Source organism: Dipodomys merriami, unplaced genomic scaffold (assembly GCF_024711535.1).
Source record: "Dipodomys merriami isolate MVZ:Mamm:240054 unplaced genomic scaffold, mDipMer1.0.p SCAF_493, whole genome shotgun sequence".
Lineage (NCBI taxonomy): Eukaryota > Metazoa > Chordata > Mammalia > Rodentia > Heteromyidae > Dipodomys > Dipodomys merriami.
The window spans coordinates 543,990-553,855 of record NW_027206061.1 but is presented as its reverse complement, the minus strand read 5'-3'; the positions used below and the strand labels follow the sequence as shown (position 1 = coordinate 553,855).

Here is a 9,866-nt window from a genome sequence, read left to right as displayed (position 1 = left end):
CGAATCCCTGTCCTGACACCAACCAATGGCAGGAGCTACTAAGAAAATGGTTCCCATCCATAGGATTAACAATGGAATGTTGTCAATGTCACGGTTGAATGAATTGATCATGAATGATTCTCCTATAAAATTAGACAGCATCATTTCAGGAGGTTGATGCATTTTATTTAATATTTATGAAGCATTGAAAGAATATTATTACGTAAAGGAAGCAATAATTTCAGGACACTGATTTCATTAATAGTTTAAGGATGAAAACAATTAATTACATTACATTAATTACATGGAGGTATAATTAATACCCAGGGATTGGAAGGAATGTAGTCTATATAACTGAATACTGTATAGACTTCTCTGACACTCTATAAAGATATATATTTATTAGCGTACTGCCATCTGCATGTCAATCTTCTCTTATTTTGGTCACCCCTGGGGCATGATCTGAAGTCCTGGGAACAACCTGTCAGCTCAATTTGCCCCAGGATGGCATGCTAACACTCACACATTCATGAATTGGGCCTTGTAGGCTTGGAGGTCTTGAGTTCAGATGCCAGCACTCCCAAAAATGAATCATGTAGTAAGAAGATGATGTGACAAGTTTTCCTGTTCTGTGAAAGTCCTGGGTGTCAGGTATGAAATGGAATACATATGCAGACCTATATCCTGTGTAATCAATGTGATCAATGTTTTATGTTCCATAATAGTCAATAAAATAAATGTTCAATACATGAATTAAACAACAAAATAAAATAAATACACTGAATGCAATATGGAGTCAACATATGTATATAAATATAAATCATATATGTAAATTGTACATGAATAGATAGGATGTTTTCTAGTGTTGGAGATCTATTTTAGGCATAAGGAACAGACCTGAATTTCTTGACTTTAAGTAGGCCAGCTTCCCATTCCCACACAGTGCAACAGAGTTACCAAGACATTGAGTTTCAATCCCAGTCCTGGCAGAAAAATGGTACCTTTGCAGTATGTGAGGCCCAATTCTTAAGCATTTCATTATGCCTCCATTTTATGAATGTGATTGTTTAACTGCTTAATAAAGAATTAACAAAAATCGATCAGTATCCTATAATATAATTGCGTATAATTTTATCCTAGAATCATTCATGAACTGCCCAACATGACATATATCACATTCCATTGGTATTCCTATGGATAGAAATGAGTTCCTTAGGATCTCCAGCCATTTGGAGGTGGCAGGACCAGGATTCCAACTGTGAGCTCCAGCTCCCACCACTTCAACCTGGGGATAGGGTACTCACCGGGCTGTCCAAGAATATCAGCAAGACCAATGATTAGACAGGCACCAGTGGCTCTCAGCAGTCCTCCTTGATACTTACAAGGCTGTGATGGGAGGATCATGGTCAAAGTCATCCTAGTCAGGAAAGTCCTTGAGACCTCTGTCCAACTTCAGTGCCAACAAAGCCAGAAGCCCAGGGCTCCAGTGTGGAGGGCGAGCCTTGAGCAAAAGCAGTGTACAGACTGTGCCCAGATCCTGAGTTCAAGGTCCGGGTCTGGCAACAAACAGACATACAGAACAATCTGTGCAGCCATCCAGCTAAAGCAGGTCACCAACTCATCTCCAACTGAATTAGACATTGTTCCTTGGGAAAAGATCTGGGGGAGCTGCTATCTTCTTGACTCCGCCCATGCTGCTCGCATCACAGAATTCTGGCCACACCCCCATTCTTTCATGGTTATTTCTGACCAATGGGATACAAGAATGGTGATCACGCCCACATTTCATGCTGCCTAGTAGCACCTGGGATTCCCTCTGTTAGTTTACAACACTACCAGCAGTTGAGGAAAGTAGAGGTGGCTGAGTGGTGAGGAAGAGACTCAAGCAACTTTGGACTATAGTAGGAAATTGAGATGCCTGCCTGCACCCTCGCTCCCTCCTCACCTTTCCAAGTTGCAGGATTTCAAACCTCAGGCAATGGTGCACTACCAGCCTGCCTAAAGCCCTTACCTGGTCCCTGGTTTTGGTTCTCTGCTCTTGGCCCATGTGTTTGCAATGCCGCTGCCATTGCTGCTTGCCCCACCTGGAGCAGCCCCCAGCAGCTTTTCTCAGCAGCACAGGTGAGTGGCTGCCCCCAAATCACCACTACCTGGGCTCAGACACCCCTCTGGGGGCACCATGATCCCATGCTTGTTTCCTCATCCTGGCTCTGCGGAGCCACCTTTCTGTCTTGGGCATTTCTGAAATAGAAACTCAATATATGCTTTATTTGGACTGGATCGAGGTCCTCCTATCTGGGACAGGTATGCTCCACCAGGCCTGGTCCTCTGTAGTTGGGATAGTAAACATGTAGCCCTATACTCAGTCATCGATTTAGATGGATTATCCCAAACTTTTAGTCCACAACAGCCGATTCTTGACCACAGGTGAAGCTCTGGGTAGGGCCACAACCATCAGACCTCATTTTCCTCACAGGACAGTTTTGAGGAAAAAAGGGATTTATAGAGAGGGAATCTCTGGAGCATGGCTTGGCATGGTGGGAGTGGCATTCAGAGAAGGTTCTCTGCAATTCTGTGAGCAAATGACAGGAAGATACCCACAAAGAGCACAGGTGGGGCCAGTTATTAATCATGCAACAGCTGAGGATTTTGAAAAAAAAACATGGCTCTTTTAAATCATTACCCTATACCCATGAGGAAGGGGATCCTTCACTGTGTTGAATTTTGCATCTGGGGAAACCGAAGCACAGAGAAGTCAGGTGACCTCCTTATGATTTCAACTTCACAGGATGCTCGGCCTGACTTCACTACCATGCTCCCTAGGACAATGGGTGCTATTCAATAACACTTCTTGTAGTAGGAAGTCTACTTCTTGTCAGTTGTGGGGTTTGAACCCTAGGCATGGGCACTGATCTTGAGCTCCTCAGCAAAAGGCTTGTGCTCTATCACTTGAGCCCACAGCACCACTTCTGGTTTTCTGGTGGTTCTTTGGAAATAAAAGTCTCAAAGACGTTCCTGCGGGGGCTGGCTATGAACCATGATCCTCATATGTCAACGTCCAGTGTAGTTAAGATTAGAGTTCTGAGCCACCGACACAACTTAATTTTAATTCTGACTTCTCTCTCTCTCTTTTACAAAAACTGGTTGAATAGGTGCTGGAGGAGGCGGTCCAGCATCCCCATGTGGCTGGAATCCAAGGTGACCCTCTCATTCTGGAGGTGGGCTGTGGGTCAGGAGCTGTCCCGCTCAGCCTGTTGAAACAGCTCTCTGAGGTAAGCCCCACTATTCCCTAGCTAGACCATGAAATTCATTGTCCATCCAGCCTTACTGGACTTATTGAATTGTATTGTTTTCTACATCATTTTCTATCACCTGACCAAACTTATGATACAGAGTTACGGAGTGAAAATGTAATGCCTTCTTAAGAAAGTCATTTAGGGCTCTGGGAATGTGGCTTCATGGTATGGTGATTGCCTAGCATGCATGAAACCCTGGGTTCAATTCCACAGTAACACAGAAAAAAGAAAAACACTAGAAGGAATGCTGTGCCTCAAGTGGAAGAGTGCTAGCCTTGAGAAAAAAAAAGCTAAGGAATAATTCCCTACCCCTGAGTTTAAGCCCCAGGACCGGCAAAACAATAAGTAAATGGAAAATAAAGAACCCATACTTGAAATATATAATTGCTACTTCCATACTGACACCTGATAATAGCCTCTAATTCATGTATTTTACTTAGGATACTGTGTTGAAAAAAGTTTTGTTCATTAAGTCACAGCAATTAATGCCAGGAATGTGCTTAGATGTCAGCTGAAGATTAATTCTGGAAATTCAAGGATACAAGGATTTTGGATCATCACTGCTAATCACAAAGTGAAAAGTAGTCTAAGTGTGATTTTGAAATCTTTTTGATCAGTTTTGGCATCAAAAATGCAGAAGGTAATTAATAGTTGTGACAGAAAATAAGGAGTAACTCCAGATGTAAGGAAAAAATGATAGTAAATAAGGTATACCAGAAACTGGTCTAGAGAACCATTTTTGGTTATTGACGAACTAGTTGTCAACTAGGCTTTTGCTCATTGCCTTTATCATTCTAAGTCTCTTAGGCTAGTTCTTATTCTCTGCGTGATAAATGTTTCTCCTTTTTTTTTTACTTCTGTGCCTTTTTTCCTCTTTTTTCTTTTTTAAATTTTTTTATTTTTTTTTAATTTTAATTTTAATTTTTTGTGAACATACTGTACAGAGGGGTTACAATTACTGGACAAGATAATGAGTACATTTATCAATCATTGCAGCCTCCTCCATTGTTGACCTTTCACATCCCTTCCCATCCTCTCCCCAACCCTGAACCCGAACTCCTCCACTCCGCACCAAAGTTGTAAAGTTCGTTTTTGTCATGAAAACTTGTACTTCTCATAGTTGCATCAGGTCCAGCTGTATCCTTAAATGACTTGTTTTTCCACATCTCCTCCACAAATTATAACGACATCAAATATAATGAAAGCAGTGGTTGTACTGTGGGGGAGGGACATACAAAGCAGCAAAGATAAACTTATAAGTGAGTTAGAAACAAATGCATGAAAAAAAACATTTAAATACATATCAAGGGTTCATTTTCCTAAGATCACATTATCTGACCTTTACTGCTTGACTCATACATATATTAGATATTGCAAATAAGAGAAATCATGGGACCTATGTTTCTTTGGGCTTGGCTTACTTCACTTAATACAATTTTTTCCAAGCCTTTCCATTTCCTAACAAATGGGACAATGTCATTCTTTCTGATGGAGGAATAGAATTCCATTGTGTATATATACCACATTTTCTTGATCCATTCATCTACTGAGGGGCATCTGGGTTGGTTCCATATCTTAGCTATAGTAAATAATGCTACAATAAACATAGTTGTACTGTTAGCTTTAGTGTGGTCTTGTTTGTGAACATTTGGGTAAATGCCCAAAAGTGGGATTGCTGGGTCATAGCAGAGCTCTATGTGAAGTCTTCAGGAACCTCGATACTGCTTTACAAAGAGGTTGAACAAGTTTACACTCCCACCAACAATGAAGTAAGGTTCCCTTCTGTCCACATCCCCTCCAGCATCTGTTGTTGTTGGAGTTCTTGATTATAGCCATTCTAACTGGTGTGAGGTGGTATCTCAATGTTGTTTTGATTTGCATTTCTTTTATGGCTAGGGAGGTTGAGCATTTCCTCATGTGCCTATTGGCCATCCTTCTTTCTTCTTCAGAGAAATTTCTTTTTAAATCTTTAGGCCACTTATTTATTGGGCAGTTGTTTCTTTGAGGATATGTTGTTGGGGGATTTAACTTTTTGAGTTCCAAGTACATTTGAGATATGAGACCCTTGTCCATTGTATGGCTAGTGAAGATCTTCTCACAATCCATGGGCTTTATATTGATCTTGCTAGCTAGGTCCTTTGCGAGGCAGAAGCTCTGCAACTTCCTGCAATCACATTTGTCCAACCTTTCTTTGATTTGTTGTGTTTCCTGGTCTCTATTAAGAAAATTTCGGCCTGAGCCAAGGAGGCCTAGGATTTCTCCTATTCCATCCTGTAATGTTTTCAGAGTGTCTGCATTGACTCGGAGTTCTTTGATCCATTTAGAGTTTATTCTGGTGTAGGGTGTTATATAAGGATCTAGTTTTAATTTTCTACAAGTAGTTAACCAATTTTGCCAGCACCATTTACGGAAGAGACTGTCTTTCTTCAATCCTATTATTTTAGCACCCTTATCGAAGATTAATTGGGTATAGGTCTATAGGTTCATTTCTGGGTTTTCAATTCTATTCCATTGGTCCTGAGGTCTGTTCTTATGCCAGTAACAAGCTCTTTTGGTTACTATGGCTTTATAGTAAAGTTTGAAATTTGGTATTGTTATTCCACCAGCAGTGTTCTTTCCGTTGAGGAGTGTTTTTGGTATTTGTGGTCTTTTATTGTTCCATATGAATTTTTGGATTGCCTCTTTTATTTCCTTGAAGAATGAGGTTGGAATTTTGATCGGTATCGCATTGAATTTGTAGATACCCTTGGGAAGTATTGCCATTTTCATGATGTTAATCTTTCCAATCCAGGAGCATGGGAGGTTTTGCCATTTTCTAAGTTCTGTTTTGATTTCCTTCTTCAAGATTTTAAAGTTTTCATCATAGAGTTCCTTCACTTCTTTGGTTAAGTTAATTCCTAGGTATTTTATTTTTTGAGGTGCTATTACAAATGGAGTTACTTTCCTAATTTCATCCCCACTTTTTTCATTGTTGGCATACAGAAAAGACATTGATTTTTGGGGGTTAAATTTATGCCCTACTATCTTGCCAAAGTTTTGAATCAGCTTGAGTAATTTGGGAGTGGAGTCCATGGGATTCTTTAAATACAAGATCATGTCATCTGCAAAGAGCGAGAGTTTTATTTCTTCTTTCACTATTTGGATCCCCTTTATGTTTTTGATCTTGTCTTATTGCTGTAGCTAGGCATTCTAATACTAGATTGAAGAGAATTGGAGAGAGTGGACATCCTTGTCTTGTTCCTGAGTTAAGAGGAAATGGGTTTAGTTTTTGACCATTAAGTGTAATGCTGGCTGTAGGTTTGTCATACAGAGCCTTTATTATATTGAGTAATGTTCCATGGATTCCTAATTTTTCCAAAACCTTCATCATAATCGGGTGTTGGGGCGCGCGCGCGGGGCCGCGCCAGCTTCCCTCCCCCCCACTTCCTCCCATGTCTCCCTTCCCCCTCTCCCACTTCCCATGGGTCAGGCTGCTGGCTCCACAATGGGAGCCGCCGCTGCCCCCACTGCTGCCGCTGCTTCTTGATAGTTTTTCGCGCTCCTCCTTTTTCTCCTCCTCCTCCGCCTCCTCCTCTTTCTCCTCCTCTTTTAGGGCTCCAGTCAGAGCGAGCTGGCTCCGCTCACGAAAATTCAGACATGGCAGAACTTTTTATTGAATGTGAAGAAGAGCTAGAGCCATGGCAGAAGAAAATAAAAGAAGTTGAGGAGGATGACAATGATGAACCAATCTTTGTTGGAGAGATAGCAAGTTCAAAACCAGCAATTTCAAATATTTTGAACAGAGTTAAACCAGCTCATATTCAAGGGGAATAAAGAATGGTGTGCTCAGTCGAGGTATTTCTGCTGCATTCAAGTCTACAAGTCAACACAATACGAACCCATCAAATCCAGTTGCTGCCTCGCCAGTAAATTTTCATCCTGAATCTAGATCTTCAGATAGCTCTGTTATTGTACAGCCTTTTTCTAAACCTGGCTATTTAACAAAGTCATCCCGAGTTCTATCTAGTAATTCTTCTGAGTTACTGTTTGACTTGACCCAGAATACAGAATTACCACAGTACCAAGGGATACCAACAATTTCTAGAGCAGGTCTGAATGAAAATTTGTTGTTATCAAAACGTCCTTCTGCTTCTGAACAGTGTAAATCCAAAAAATCCCAAGCCTGGTGAAAGTGTTTCTGTAACAGATTTCTCAGCTGTATTCCCTGTAGTTAAAACTCCTTCACTGATTTCTCCCCAAGCTATGCCATCAAAAGGTGAAAATACTTCATCAAATTAATCTAAAGATGGAACGCCTTTTCCACGAGCTTGTCCAAAGTGCAATATTGATTTCAATCTTCTGGATCCTATGAAAAATCACATGCAGTATTGTTGTCCAGACATGATAAATGACTTTTTGGGACCAGATAAAACAGAAAACTCAAATACAGCAAATAAAGCTATGACTGCTGATTCAGAGAAAGGAAAATTGATCATGTTAGTTAATGACTTTTATTATGGAAAACATGAAGGAGATATCCAGGAAGAACAGAAGACTCATACATCCTTTAAATGCTTCAGTTGCTTGAAAGTTCTCAAAAATAATATTAGGTTTATGAACCACATGAAACACCACTTGGAACTTGAGAAGCAGAGCAGTGAGAGCTGGGAAAACCACACCACCTGCAAGCACTGCTACCGGCAATTTCCCACACCCTTCCATCTGCAGTGCCACATCGAGAGTACACACACTCCTCACGACTTTTCTACCATTTGTAAAATCTGTGAATTATCATTTGAAACAGAACATGTTCTTTTACAACATATGAAGGACAATCATAAACCCGGTGAGATGCCATATATCTGCCAGGTTTGCAATTATAGATCATCATCATTTTCTGATGTAGAAACTCATTTTCGAACATCTCATGAAAACACTAAGAATTTACTTTGTCCATTTTGCCTCAAAGTTATCAAAATTGCAACACCCTATAAGCATCAGAAAAAAGGAATACATCGTTGTAAAAAATGCAGACTGCAATTTTTGACCTGCAAGGAGAAAACACTTCCTACTTGATGCTATTACATTTTTTAAATAAATAAGCATTCTCTACGTGATCACTTGAGGGGTTAACTCTTTCTATAAATGTGTTTAATCACTCGAGTACTGTATTAAACATCCATAATCATTATCAGGAACTTGTGATTGAGATGAGAAAGAAATATCTAGATTTCTCGCTTCTCTTTTCCTCTTCTCCTTTTTCTAGTGAGAATTCTCAGCCTTTCTCCAAATTCTCCTATTAATAAAGAAAGAATGACACGTTGTGGATATCAAGCAAAAGGCTCCAAAACCTGAGTTTTATTGTTTCAGAAATAGATGAAATAAATCAGAGTGGCCCAAGGAAGAAGAAAAGCAAGATGTTTCCCTTTCTGGCTTCAACAATAGAGACTGAACACGACTCTAAACATCTAATAAACAATTTTCCTTAGCTAATTTTTAAAAAATATTGTTTTTTAATAAATAATAATTTTAACAATTAAAAAATTTAAAATATGTAGTAATTTGCTGTTTGCTTTTAGTAGGCATGAAATAAGACTGCATTAACATTGTGTGAGTTGAGAGGCTAAATTTTATCAGAATCCAAACAAAATGAAAAATATATGATTTTAAGAAAATAGCTTTTAGGTAAATTTTCAACATGACATACACACAGGGACATCTTTTTTCTTCTTTTCCTCTCCACACTTCAATAAGCAGTTCATGTAATTCAAATAGCTGTGTTTCTTTCAGAAATAGATTACACATAAACAAGTTAAAAGATGAGAACCAGTATTGGTGGTGCATTCTTTAAAAATAGCAGTCAAATAATTATTAACCATAATTCCAAAATAATAATCAAATGCTCTTGAAAAGAGAAGATTGTAAGCAGAATATACAAAAAGTGATAGTGCCAGCACTGCTTCAGGAGCTGCTGTCTGATATTTAAGATTTCTAGTAAATGACAATTTTTAATCAAGATTAAATGCTTTCAGGAACCAAATTTTTTCTAGTTATATTTTATTGAAGGAATATGTTGTTCAAAATTAATGAAAGGGTAACAGGTTATAACCTGTAGAAAGAATGCTTACACACTCATTGTGGTAGGCATTAAATACCTTCCCAAAATATCTATAGTCCTGAAATATCTAATCAATCAAATGTAGATTTACATTTTATATATAAGTTTGTAAAATAATCACCTTTCATTGCCCAAGGAACACAAATTTGAATAATTATCAGATGGGCAAAGTATACTCAAAAGTCCCAGTTGTAGTTCGAAAGGGACATCATTAGGTAAGAAACATCAGAAAGATGTAAAGATGCTACATTAGAAGATTAAGAAAAAGACAAGAACAAACATACTGAAGTTTCTGGGAAGCGGAACAGGAAGTATATGCCTTTTCCACTAGATTCACCTGAAAAATATTTTAGCTCTGTAGGAGGCTCTATTTTAATCTAGTGAGACTTATTTTAGATTTCTGTCCTTTAGAAATGTAAATGATAAATACGGATTATTCAAGACAATTATCTTGTAAAAATATTTTACAGCAGATTTGGTGTAGTAAGCTAAAT

General features: G+C 38.9%; 1 pseudogene; it reads left to right on the top strand.

The window, feature by feature from the left end:
• Positions 1-2,035: 2,035 nt before the first annotated feature.
• LOC138809344 (zinc finger protein 280D pseudogene) lies at positions 2,036-8,374 on the top strand (annotated as a pseudogene).
• Positions 8,375-9,866: the final 1,492 nt, after the last annotated feature.